Here is a 14,854-nt window from a genome sequence, read left to right as displayed (position 1 = left end):
CTAAAGCTCTTAGATAATTAAAAGTTCTCTGGTTGCATCTTACCATAACAATTGCCTCATTTCCATAATTAAAATACCAAGTTCTATGTAATAGTCAATATTCTGAAGGTCACTTATCGTTACAGTTTTTCCCCTCTCTGAAAGTGGTTTACTTCAGGCTTGGAAACCTGTAGTAGAAAATGGGGCACATTTTTTACCTTCTTTTCAACTTTTCTTCAAGGCTGGTCTCGAATTCCTGGTCACAAACGATTCTCCCACTTCATCTTCCAGAGTAGCTGGGACTACAGGTGTGAGCCATTGCACCCAGCTGTGGTCTGACTTCGATGTCCTGTTTGGTAGGTATTTAAACCTGACTATTCCGTTGTCTTCATGGGTTTTTTGGTGATCTCTTACCTCAAGGTTCCTTTATGAAATTAAAGTCTCTCTTCTGTATCGCCATTGAGGAACTACCTCCCACTCCTACCGACTCCTGATTTTGATAGTACACCTCTAGCCTCTTTCTGCTTAGGTCCCATTGCTCCAGGCTAGAAGCCCTCTTGAGACAGAGTATTAAAGAACGCTTACTTCTGGTCCACAGTAGGCTGAATAATGGTATCCCAAAGATGTCAATGTCCAAATCTCTGGAAACTGTGAATGCAGAATCAAAGGGACTTGTGGACATGATTCAGGATTTTGAGATGAGGAGATTATCTGAGATAACTTGGGAAGGACTGATTCCTTATAAGAGGGAGGCAGTAAAGCAGAGGTAAGAGAAGGCAGTGTGACAATAGAAGTAGAGATTGAGGTAATGTGGCCACAATAAAGGGAGTCTGGAAGTCTCTAGAAGCAGGAATTGATGAGGAACAGATTCTCTCATGGAGCCCACAGACGGAACTAACCCTGCCAAAACCTTGACGTTAGCCTTTTAAGACTCATTTTGGACCTCTTAACTCCAAAACTGTGAGATAATAAATTTGTGTTGTTTTGAGCTACTAACCTTATGGTAATTTATTACAGGAGCAATGGGAAACTAATACATTGTCCAAATGAGATACTAAAGAGCCATTTATGTGGACAAACTTTAAGTGTATAGGCTACTGTCAGTGCATTGTCCTCTCTTTCCTGTATTGTCAGAGCCACTAGGCAGCCACAACTGTTGCCCTTTAGATTTCTAAGTTAGACACCAGGCTCTTGTGACCCCCAAATGTCAGAGGACCAAAAGTAAGCTCTCTAAATCTTTCAGAGGTCACTCTTACTTGGCTTGGGATAAGGGGAAAGCAACGACTCCCTTTTTCTATTGGGAGAATGAAGAGTAATATTACAAGAAATCAATAACTATTAATATTTCTGAAAGGGATTGTTTCTTTCCAATTTCCAATCCCTCTTCAAACTCAACTCTTTATGCCAGGAGGGAATATTACATTACACTAAGGGTTTCAAAATAGGGTTTGGACCCTATTTTGTGCATTGGTGGTTCAAGAGTCTCACTTTGGAATGTAAGCATACTTGGAATGTAGGCATACTTTGCAATGTAGGCATAAAAAATAGCCAGCTATTTTTAATTCTTAGTTTTTTCAGGTGTCAGATTAAACATATTCAAAGGGCCCCAGTTTAGTATATTTTTACATTCATGAATTCCCTCTCATAAAAGCCCAGGTGCCATCTTGGAGGTGAGCAGGAGGATGGGAGAGAACATTTCAAAGACTGTGAAGTTACCTGAAGAGACTCAGTTACTTGAAAATTTGAAATGATTAGATTGGGCTGAAATGAACAAACTGAGCTAGATAAATTTTTCTGTTTTATCAAATGCATGATTGTGTATAAGGAATATTAGATCAGTTATCAAATAAGTGAATAAGCTACATATTCTTCATGCATTGGAGTGCAATGTGAGCAATTGTTTTTCCTGCTACATATTTGGTTTCTGAGTAATGATTGGCAAAGTCAGCAATGCTTCCTCCATGTCAGGACTATCTTGGAGACTACCTTAGTGATTGTTACAGAAGCTAGTTGCATAGATCTAATAAAAGGCTTTTATTGAGTTGTAAAATAAAGAGCTCTTATGGGCGCGGTGGCTCACGCCTGTAATCTCAGCACTTTGGGAGGCCGAGGTGGGCAGATCACGAGGTCAGGAGATCGAGACCATGCTGGCTAGCATGGTGAAACCCTGTCTCTACTAAAAATACAATAATTATCCGGGCGTGGTGCCAGGTGCCTGTAATCCCAGCTACATTGGAGGGTGAGGCAGGAGAATTGCTTGAACCCGGGAGGCAGAGGTTGCGGTGAGCCAAGATTGCGCCACTGCACTCCAACCTGGGTGACAGAGTGAGACTCCATCTCAAAAGAAAAACAAACAAACAAACAAAAAAAACCTTTCAAGGTAGTACTTGACAAATAGTGGGTGAAAGAAGACATACCTTTATGTCTCCAGTATTCCTAGTATATAGATGGCAGTTGTGGGATAGGTCACCTTCAATGAATAGGTGCATAAAGTAAAATTTAAAAATTTTTCCCTTTACTTTAGAGAGCCCCAGCTGGAAGACTCTAGGTTCTCATCTTCATGCCCTGATGTAAGGAGAGTGGTCCATCAGTATATGCATTGCCTACTTTCTCCATGTAATATCTCAAGTGAGAAAAAATGATAAAAATAAACACCCAGAAACATCTGTTAGATCTGAAAAAGCACAGAGCTAATTTACATCTAGAACCATCATCAGCTGAGAAATGAACTAACAAGATGGCATGTTTAATGCATCGTATACAGCATCTTAGTTGTAAGTGCTTCCTCTATAAACAGAATATAAACTTTATTATTACACTTATTGCTCAGGTGGTAATTACACAAATAAAGGTCACGCTTGGATCACAAGTGATTTCAGGAAGCCAGTAGTATGATTTTAGTTCTGGAGGAATAGTTTCTGTAAAGTAAATGATCTCATGGGTTTTATTAGAAACACATGTGATATTATCCAAACAGCATGAACTAGGAGTCAGGAGAAATAGGTTCCAATCCCATCTTTGTCATGTATTAGCTATTTTATCTTAGACAATTCACAGCCTATCTGGGCCTGATTTTTCCATCAATTAAAAGTAGATAACATTCCCTGCCCTGCCTATGTCCCAGGGCAGTTATGAGACTCAAATGAAAAAAAAATACATGAAAGAGCTTCATGTAAAGTGCTATGCAGATAAGAAGGTATTAGCTTTAGAATGACTCATGTATGTGTCTTTATTGAATCCCCATTCCCTCACACTTTCCCTCTAAGGAATTCCCATCACTATCCCAAGGATAATCTATTTTAAGTAGGCCATCTTGAGTGTGGTCTGCTATTTTAGTTTCTCAAGACATTTCCCTCTGTATTTAATGAATTTCCATTACAGGAAAGGATGATGAGAATCTGTTCCTGCCACCTGAAATAGTTTCAAAATTTGTCTCTTTGCCTTTTATGTTAGAACTACTGTATTTGCTGACATGTATCTCCTTTTTTGCATGTTATTTTTCTCTATTTGTTGTTTCTATGATTAAATATAAGATTTATTTTGCCTATATTTCATTCTTGACAGGATATTAATTTCTAGCAGCAATTAGATTCTAACTTTGGAAGACTGGGTCAGAGCAGTTTAAGGAATGTAAACTACATTGACTCTATAAACCAAGTTGTATTAGTCAAGATAGGCCAGATTATATTTTAAGAACAAAGAATACTGAAATCTCAGTGGTTCCAAACACAAACGTTTTATTTCCTGCCTATTCCAGCTATACCCCCATCACAGGTCTTCTGAGGGCTCTGCTGTGCATTGCCATCATCCTTACTCTGACTCAGACTGATGGCGAAGTGGCTATCAGGAACATTTCCAGTCTTTGTGGTAAAGGACAAAGAGATCCCTGAAGCTTCTCACAATGACAATTATCTGGTTTGGAATCAGCATATATCACTTCTAGTTACAACTCATTGTCCATAACTGGTCATGTAGAACCACCTAGAACCAGCAGTAGTCAAGGAAGCATGATCCTACTATGTATTTGGAAGAGGGGAAAAACTAAACATTTTGACAAACAGCACCAATGAGTGACAGACAAGCTTAAACTGCTCACACTGTTTTGAGGCCTTTGATCTATAAAGGAGGAGGTTAGAACCATTTGTCAGTTTTGCTGTGGAGGCAAAGGCAAATGGTGACATTTGCCCCTGAGATCTGGCTTGTAGAGTTAAATTCCTTGTTAAAGTCAGTACTGGTTTCAGTTATGCCACTTGTTATTTTTGATGGCAGGACCTGGTGGTTTGCAGCTTCCTATGTTCATTCACCTAAATGCTTTTAGTGAAAGTGATGTTTCTCAGCAGTGGTAAGAAAACAGAATGATTCTTGTTTATTCACGTGACTGCTTTTGTTGATGCTTCAAATTTCCTATCATTTATTCATTTTTATCCATCCATCCATCCATTCATTCATCTATCCATCCATCTATTCATCCAACTCAAACGTTTATTGAACACTTCCTATAAGCAAGGCACTATACTGGATACTAGAGATAAAAAATAGAGTTAAACATAGTCTCTTTTTCCAAGGAAATCCTAGTATTTATTTTCTAATTTATGCCACTCTTTTATAAACATGAAAATGTCATGCCTTTAATGCTATTTTAAATTACAAAATAAACTATTGTGACTTAAAACATATCAAAGGAATTACTGTTTTATAGTTTTTTTTTTTTTAAGAAAAATAACCTACATACCTCTTTCCCCAAAAGATTTTATGCTCCATGGGGAGTTTTCTCCCTGTTCTCCATCTTTGAAGCACACTTTTGCCACCCTGGTTGAGAATCAGTGCTGATTATGTCATTTTAGCTTATATCCATTGTTAGAATGGGGAGTAGGGAGCTTTTCAGGCTGTGTGTGTGAGCCCACAATGTTGATGCTTAAATTGGTAACAGTCCAGAATCACAACTGTAACTGAAATTCCTTGTTTTAACTAAAGCTGGATTATTTCTGTTGCATCCTTTCAGATGCCCAAGAAGGTAAGTGTTTGAGTGCCTGCTCTTGTCAGGTACTATGCTAGGTGCTATACAGAATTTCAAAGAAATGGAAAATAGCCTCTAATTCTAAGTAGCATTGATGTATCTGTCAGAATCAGTACAGGATCAAGTCATCTAAGAAAATACCAGAACAAATGTACAACTTGGGTTAGGCTTTGAAGGATAAGTGGGTTTTGAGTGGTTAGATGAGAAGAGATTCTTAACTGAATCATAACACAGTACATTATGATTTCTTACTCTATTTCTGTTTATAGCTTCCTTTGTGTCCCTTCATAGTGCTGGGCACATAGTGGATAGTTCTAAACTTGCTTATTCTGAGAACAAAGAAGTTGACCTGACCTAAAACTCTTGTTTGGAAGCTCAGATATTGACAGGCAGGTAACTGTAAAATGTATTAACTACTACAGCAGAAGCAAATTCTCAAATATTAAAGCCTTTCTTAACCTTTCATGAGGGATTCTAGTCTGGATATGGAAAGAGACTTGGGGAAAAAGCAGCTCAAATTAGTTAATTAGCTGACATAGAGACAGATATACATAATCTAGGACTGCGGAACCTCTTAGTGCTCCCCACAAACAACCAGCTCTTTGGCCATCATGTGAGAACCTTGTCTTGTTCTCATTTAGCTTTGTGCTGTAAGCTTTCATTACCTGGTTTGAATTCCCCACTACTGATCTCAGTTAGCAAATAAAAATCAGAACATTGTCTCTGCCAAAACCAGTGTTAAAAATCAGAGATGTTTCCTGGGTATGCATCTTTTTAAAATTACATATTTTTAGGTTTCATCTTGGATGTCACAAAATGCTTGTCTCATAAACCCCAAAGGGAACCAAAAAGATAATAATGGAAATGGGGTCTTCATGCGAACACCTGGAAAATTCCACCTGTCACATTAGCTCTGCTGCTGCCCTTCACCAATTTGGACCTTGGACTCTCTGACTCCATATTTGTCTTCATTCTATATTGTCCCACAGCCCACCTGACTTTGCTTCTAGGTGGGCTTCCTTCTAAACTGTGCAGCCCTGCTGATTTGCCTAAAGAATGGCCTTCTTCACTTAATTTACAATTTCTCTCTGATTTTTACCAAAAGATAGAAAACCTATCATCAGTCTTTCTTGTCTTCACCTCTAGATTTCACTTTGTGTAATTGCTCCAAGTGAATTCTGGGGGGTGGGTGGTGGGTGGTAATTGCCATGGAGCGTTTAGCCCATTGCTGTGATGGAAAAAAATAATGGCAATAATAACTATTATTATTATTTGCAGCAAAGAACGCTTTGTAAAGCTGATAGTTGCTCCAGATGATCTTACGAAAAGATAAAAAATTACACATGAGGTTTCCTTAAAGCAAGATCTTCTTTTCAGCACAGACTTTCTTGCTATTCCTTTCTCTGCAAACTAGTCCTCCTACTATTACCATGGGGAATTTCAGTGGGTCTTCTTTGGGAAATGTAAAAGGGCAACAACCTAATAGTCTCCTCAAAGGGTAATGCTTTCTTGGGGACATGGCCACTTTTTTTTAATGCTTTGGACATAGCCACTCTGTGCTCTATAAAATGAGACACAAATATAATTTAAAAATCATTTCCTGTATCTTAATATCAGACTTTACTAGGAAAGCAAAGTTTTATTTCTCCATTTTCTCCATCCCTTTACCTTTCAAAGCCAATATTTCCTCAGGCCTAATAAAGCCAGACCTTTGCTTTTTGCCCTTTTACGCTCCCCTCTTAGTTCTCCTGAAGAATCAGGATTAAAAGGATTATATTACTTTTTAATTTTCTGCAATGTGCACTTCCGTTCCCTGAATGCAAGGCTCCTCAGCTAGATCAGGTCATTATTACTTGATGATTTTATTTCCCTGATCACCCTTTGGCATTTAATGATTTCTAGTTTTGCCTGTGTATAAAACATGAAATCCAGAATACTGTGAATCAAGGCCAGGCCCATCTTCTATTAATGAAAGTTTTTTTCCTAGGGTATTTTTCAGGTTTGAAAAGTGGTAGTAAGATAACTTAGAGTATTTTCATTGGAGTTACTAAACTTTCCAGGAAGAGCCCTATGAAATGGAGTTGAGAAGGGAAGGCAAGCTTGATATTGACTATACTGAGAAAGTTCTGGGAACACCAGCTTGGAGAAACTTTTCATTTTTTAGACTCTCTTGTGCTCAATATCTAGGTTAAACCCCTTTAGATAAATGTTGTGCTCAAGATTAATAGTTTAATGTATAATAATTTTGTTCCAATTCCTTTTTTACTAATCCACGGTTTAAAATCCCAATTAAGGTTTGCATACTCCAGAAAGCCTGTCTTGGTGACTGTATACCAAAGTTTTGTCTCTTCTGAACTGTTAGCAGTTATCTGGCACTTAGTTACTTATTACAGTTTGGCAATTATTGTCTCCAGTTTCTGTGTTACTCTCATACTGTGATTTAAATGTTTATGAATACATACATTAGTATAGCTTACCCCTTTCCTTTAGGACAAAGTTAATATACCTTTTTGTCTGCCCTACAACACTTAGCATCATTCTTTGTAGAACTCCAGTAGATGCTTTTTGAATAAATGTATTGTTATAATTACCTTTTAAATTATGAATAATCTATAAATTATTCCAGCAGATGACCATATCTTTTTAAAAGACCATTCCAACCTTAGCTTGGGAATTCCTTTTTGTGATTAATTTGAATCCTTTATAATGCACTCTAGTGTAACTATTCTTGAAGATAGTTACTGTTTATTTTCTCTCCCCACTTCTTAAAAACTTCTTACACTTTTCTTCTACCTTATTTCACAATTGTGGTTGTTCTTCAAGGCTCTGTTTTTCTTTCTCTGTGCTCCTCCTGGTACATTTTTTGTTTTGGCAAGTTTATTTACTGTCCATCTTCAACTCCTTGTAGTTACTTCTCAAATCTACTTTTCCATTCCTGTCCTAAGGACCTTAATACACTGTTTTCAAATATTGGGCAGAATATCATCACTTGAGTATATTTAAATCACCTCAAACTCAATGGTTTACAAAAAATAATCATCTCTTCTACCACCCAGACCACCCGCTCTTTGCATTTTTTTCTTAATTCTTGTTGTGTGTACTGCTGTTATCCATGGCTCCTGTGCCTTGGAATCTTCTCACTCCTTTCTTCTTTACCCTTCATATTCTGTCCCCAAATTGTGTTGAATCTTTCTTTTGAATATTTTTGAGAGTCAGTTTCTCCTCTCTGTGACCTCAGCAAATGGGTTAGTCTGGGAGATTATCTAGGCCTAAATTGTATGTATGTATGTATGTATGTATGTATGTATGTATGTATGTATTGAGACAGAGTCTTGCTCTGTTGCCCAGGTTGGAGTGCAGTGGCACGATCTTGGCTCACTGCAACCTCTGCCTCCAGATTCAAGAGATTCTCATGCCTCAGCCTACTGAGTAGCTGGAATTACAGGCGTGTGCCACCACACCTGGCTAGTTTTTATATTTTTAGTAGAGACTGTTTCGCCATATTGGCCAGGCTGGTCTCGAGTTTCTGACTTCAAGTAATCTTCTCACCTTGGCCTCCCAAAGTACTGGAATTACAGGCATGAGCCACCATGTTTGGCCAAGGCCTTAAATTTTAGATTACTATTACCATAGCTTTCTAATTGCTTCCCTTGATATTATTGTTGTTGGTAATGATGACAATAATATGACTATTAGCATAAAAGTTGCTATTTATGAACTCTTGTGTGCTAGGCATTGTACTAATGTACTTTTTGAAGATTAGTTTGATTCTCATAATGACCCAATGAGGTATATATTAATATTACCATTTTAGAGATTAAAAAACCTGTAACATACAGAATATACATTACTTGTCCATGGCTTCATAGCTAATAAATGGAAAAAGCTGGGATTTTAACTTTGAAGCCCATGTGCAATAACAATACCCTGCATTTTTCCTGTTAGACTAATGCATTCTTTTCATTGTGTCACTCACCTGTTCCAGAACATGTGGAGACTCCGATTGCCTGCATCGAGGATGAATTCCTTCATCTGATACGAAGACCTGACATGATATTGTGCCACCATCTTTCCCCAACCTTATTTCTCATGACTCTCAATACCTACTCATTGTTCCATTCAAGCTGACTTGATCATTGTTTCCCCCTTTATTCCCAATGTTTACTCCTGCTTAATGACTTTGTCTAAATCTGAGATACCTTTTCCTCACCTCTTCAAATTCTGCGTATACTTTAAGGTCCAGTTCAGATCCCACTTCTCCATGAAGTCTTCACAAAATAGTCCAAAATACAATGAGCTCTTGTTTATTATCTTAACTTCTCTGCCACATTAGTTTGTGTACTATACCACTAACCACTCTGTGATGTACTCTTGTAACACTCTCTAGTATGAGATGGTCCAAGGAATCATTTTAATTTTAGTAAAAGTTACCTTTGATAACGTTTCTTTCATCTTGTCTCCTTACCATTCTCCTGCCTCCTAGGCATCAAGTAAACCTTCATGCTGTCTCTAGATTGCTAAGCCCTCACCTCTACCCAACTGCTGGTATACCCTGCCCAGACTCTTCTCAGGTTTTCTCAAGTAGAAGTGAATTGTCATTCACCCACTTTGTAATGCCCTTTATCCAACCTCAGCTAGGGAACCTATGTAAAGGTATATGTGATTGCTTGTCCACCTTTCTGAGAGGCTAGATTTGAGCATCAATTGTTTGTAAAGCCATATGTACTTTGGTCTTTGAAATTTCAGAAAGTTGAGATTGTGGAGTATAGCAGAGGGAAGTAAGGGATATCAAAGAGTGGGAAGGAAAATATATTGGGGCAGGTAAACCTTCCTGGTATCCATTAAAACATATCATGTAAGTCAGTCACTTCCAATTCTGCCAAAGTATGAAGTTGTATCTGGCTGTAGTGTTTTCAGTTTTTTTCCTCTGTAGCAGCAGTTCCCTGCCTCTAACCTGCAGCTACAAAGTATTGCCCTTGGTGCTTTCTGAAAAAAGAAAAAAAAGTTTGGAGACTAAATAATTTCTCAAAAAAAAAATACATATATATATATATATATATGCCATTTTCAGATTCAGGTGCAGGTTTTATTTAAATACAAATATATTTAAGAGCATGACTGAATTCATAGCAACTTTTGGTCATTGCCAATTTTCATACTTAGTGAACACCACCAGTATAATGCTATCATGGGCAGATCCACAGAACATTATCCTTTAAAAAGGATCTAGAGGCCTGGTACAGTGGCTCACACCTGTAATCCCAGCACTTTGGGAGGCTGAAGCAGGTGGATCACATGAGGTCAGTAGTTCGAGACCAGCCTGGCCAACAGGAGGAAACCCCATTTCTACTAAAAATACAAAACTTAGTCAGGCATGGTCGTACACAACTATAATCCCAGCTACTCGGGAGGCTGAGGCAGGACTGCTTGAACCTGGGAGGCGGAGGCTCAATGAGCCGAGATCACACTACTGTACTCCATCCTGGATGACAGGGCAAGACTCTGTCTTAAAATAAAATAAAATAAAATAATAAAATAAAAAGGATCTACAGCTTGAACTGTATCAGAAAATCCTGGAGGGCACAGATTATGTCTTTCACTTTGTTCACATTCCCCAGCACATGCAACAATAGTAGTATGATGGGTCTTTGAACCTCTTGAATGAGTGATAGAAAGAAGAAGTTGGATAAGGAATTTTTTTTTCTGTTACCAGTCCTTTCATTTTTCAAATAAGAGGATCAGATTAGGTGATGTTTAAGTTCCTTTGTAGCTCTGGCATCCTAGGTTGATGTGTACTTGACTATAACTGAAATGCTTAACTGCTTACTTTGTACTAAGGAATGTTTGGGAGAAGGTGGTTCTTCTTAGTACAGTTCTTAGTATCCATGTTAACTTGGTTTATCCATTCTCAAAAGTGCTATGAATCATAGAAAATTGTTGGAAGCTTTCAGACGCTTTCTGAATTTTCACTATACAACATCATTGTTTGGAGTGACAAGTTTTGCCACCTCAACAATGTGGTAAGCCATGGATTCATTTTGCAATTAGTGAGTTTTTGATTATCCATCTCCGTGAAGAATGGCCCATACCCCTCTCCTCAACACAAATTCTTAAGAGTTGAAGGTAATACTGTATCTATGCTCATGGAAACCAGTTAGAGGAAGGGTAGACAAATATGACTTCTAACAAGTTTGGTTTGGTTTCGCCTAGCCACATTTACACCACTTACAAGTCTAGCAAAATTGATCAGATTTCAAGTAAGCTACCGCTCTCTGCCTAATTTTGGTACAGGAAAATAACAACTTGCTCATCTGACCACAGACAGCAGCTCTGGCCAAGTAGCTTCTTTCTTTCTTTCTCTGTCTTCGTTCATAATAGCTAGTTACTTCTGGTTTACAATCCAGATTCTGTCTCTCATTATCGATATGATCTTGAGCAAGTGCATTTACTGTTTTGAGCCTCAGTTTTCTTTTCTGTAAAACTAGTCATATTGTTTAGTGGTTTAGGAATAGGGGCATATTAAAATGCCTACAGAAGTATCAGGTTTAAAATATGCATTTAGTAAATGAAGATGTCACTGTTATTCTCTTTTTTTTTCCTTTTCTCCTTTCCTTTTATCTCTCCTTGTACCCTGCCTCTGTCATGAGAAGAGAAATTATCTTTACTAACTTTCGTGGAAAAGACTTAAGTGGCTAATGGAAATATCAGCCTCTCAGCCTGCAACTCTTTCCCCCTATAATTTGTGATTTCGGGTTTGAAACTAGGGCACTAATTGTGGGTGCTTGGTCACAAGTAACAGGTTGGGAAGAAATTAATGCCATGGTCACTGCTGCTTTTCAGTTGCTTTAGTCCAGGGCATCTGAACGAAGAGTTGTATCTCATGTAGGCTGTTCCTGCAAAGTTATCTCTGAATCTTCTAGATTTACAAATCATTTGGTACCCAGCTGTTATGCTGAGTGATTCATGGTTATGGGTGCCTTGTTTCAAATGCTTGTCAGCAGTTTCTTCCCTGTGGTTGCCTTGTGATTCAGTTGTTTTTGGTATGTGTGCATCTCTTCACATTCATTTGGACTCTGCCTCCCCCAACTTCTGTCATGGAACAAATGAGTCAGTGTCTAATCGTGCTGGCTTGCCATCCAGTTACTTCAAGTTTCCTATGGTGGGTGGGCACCAGAGAAGATGGTACTGCTGGCTCACAGAGGGAGCTGACTGTCCTGCTACCAAACTGCTCTGAGAAGGGGGAAAAGAATGGCCACATTTCTCAGAATGAATATTCAGGAAGCATTAAAGCACATTCTTGTTCAGTAGGTGGCAGTGTGGTCTGCCTTGAAGCAGCACAGCATATTCAGGCATGTATTTTGCAGTGCTTTATCCCGATGCCTTTGACAGCTCCAACTTGAGATTTTATTCTGAGTATTTTAGTATCTTTTGTCAAGGGCTCTTAAAACAAAAACAAAACAAAACAAAAAAAAGACAAAAACCCTTCATTTTGTTAGAAACTTCTCTCTTGGTAGTGGGCAGCATGTTTGTGTCAAGTACTGTGATTTGAAGCTTTTGGGAGCTAGGTGGCTAATTATTCTTAGTTGGTCATCTTGCCAGGTAGACTGTACTTCGTTTCCTAGCTGTGGTGAGAGGAGTTCTTTCCTAATGAAGATGGTGGTTATTTCACTGACTTTATCAGTGGGGAATACTTCTTTAGCCTGTGGATCATAATAGTTTCTCCGTTGAGGAGGGAGGCTCCTGAGAACCAGTGTGTCAATTCAGTTGCAGTTCATTCAGCCTTCAGGGAACAGTATATTTGATATGGCTGAGCCTGGACTATAATAGCGCAGTGTCCTCTTAAAAGCTGGATATAGGGCAAATCCCAAACTCTGTCTCTGTACCTTGCCTCCCACTGCAAAGCCCTTTTCCAGAATGGCTTATTTCTCAACACATGTAGAAATCATTGAAAAGCTTTGCATTTCAGTAAGAAGCCTACTCTCCAGCATGAGGCCTGGGCAGGAGGAAGAAAGTATGCCTAACTAGGCCACAGGCAGTATAATCCATGAGGATTTTCTTCCAAGCAATTGACTAGGGCGAGCGGACTACCTTAAACAGCATTGATCTGTTGGTTTTTCAAATGTGTTAGTTAGCAACTTATTGGCCAGCAATTCTGTGGACTAATATTAAGTAGGTTTCAATATAGAGTTGAATGTGATTACACATTGTATACCTGTGTCAAAATGTCTCATATACCCCATAAACACACCCATAAAATGTTATATACCCATAAAAATTAAAAAGAAAAAAGAAAAAATATAGAGTTGGAGTAGAAAAATTAAATCCAAATCACGTTTATAAACTCAAGCAAACTACCACTTTATATACATGTGCCTGAGTTTGGATATTTATAATGGAATTTGTGGTTTAAACTCAAAAAGCAAGAACGGGCTGGGCATGGTAGCTCCTGCCTGTAATCCCAACTACTGGGTAGGCTGAGGTGGGAGGATCACTTGAGGCCAAGAGCTTGAGATCAGCCTGGGCAAAGTAGTGAGACCCCATCTCTAAAGAAAGAAAAGGTAAGGATGATGGCTTGAACCTAAAAAGTCAACTTGATAACCTTTAGTGAGTCAGAAAGTCTTTTTGTTCTGCTTTTTATCTGTACAAGGGAAACAAAAACACAAAATTGTCTTATCTGTTCATTGTCAATAAAAAAAATTTACTACTATAATCAAGAAGTTTACAATTTCTTGGGATAACCCCATTCTCCTGCTGGACCATAATAATTCTTAGAGTATCTTTCTTATTTTTAGTTAAGATGTGACACCTTATAACTTCTGCTCCTAGAGTCACACAGAATATTAGAATAATATCTCTTCCGCATGATTAGTATTTGTACATCTCAAGGCAGCACTGAAGTTGTGCATTCATCTTTTTTTTGCTATTAATTCATTCATCCAGTTATTCAACAAATATTTATTGAGAACCTACTATATGTTAGGGATTAGGGTAGAAATTAAAGGTATATGGGTGATTAAAAGACACATAATCCCTGCGTTCATGGATCTTGTGTCTACCTGAGTCTTTTTTTTTTTTTTTTCCAGGCTAAATATCTCTAGTTTCTTGAACTTTTCCACACATTGCATGGTTTGGAGTCCCCTCACAGCCTTGGTCACCTTTTCTGGACATATTATCAATTTCTCTCTAGGAGTGTGAGTCCCAAATCACCCCCAAAGGAGCAATCTAACAAATGGTTAAGGACTTTCTGGGTTCAAATAGCAGCTCTGTCTCTTACTATGTTATATTGAGCAAGGTATTTAACTTATTTGGGCCTCCATTTTCTCATTCTTAAAATGAAAATAATAATGATATTCTCTGGGCTGTTGTGAGAATTAAACAATATAATACACATAAAAAGCACTTCATGCAGGACCTGGCACCTAATGCTTACAAAGGAACAAAACATCGTTTTATTCATATTTGTGAAACAGCTTAAGATGGCATTATCATTTTTGGCAAATATATTCTGCCGTTATTGCCTCCAGAGGCTGCAATCACTTTAAACCTCCAAGTCATTTTCTATCTTTCAGGGAAATTACTTCTTTCTTCCAGAGCTGTGCTCAGATGTCAAGCCTCTATCAACCTCTTTAAGACACGTTTTGACCAACTTTGTCTGTTTGACTGGCTTGTGTGTCATCTTCCTGAGAGATGGATGTAATTTCAGTGCCAGGATCAATGTCCTTGACTTGACTTTTTTTTTTTTTTATCTCTGGGTTTGCTAAGAATATGGAGATTTGCTTGTGGCCTCCCTCAGCTTTAGAATCTTTTCTGTAAAAGTACAGATTATAAACATAACACCTTAAGCAATAGGGGGGAAAT

This window comes from Macaca nemestrina, chromosome X (genome assembly GCF_043159975.1).
Source record: "Macaca nemestrina isolate mMacNem1 chromosome X, mMacNem.hap1, whole genome shotgun sequence".
In the NCBI taxonomy this organism is placed as follows: Eukaryota; Metazoa; Chordata; class Mammalia; order Primates; family Cercopithecidae; genus Macaca; species Macaca nemestrina.
This window is presented reverse-complemented; position numbering follows the sequence as displayed.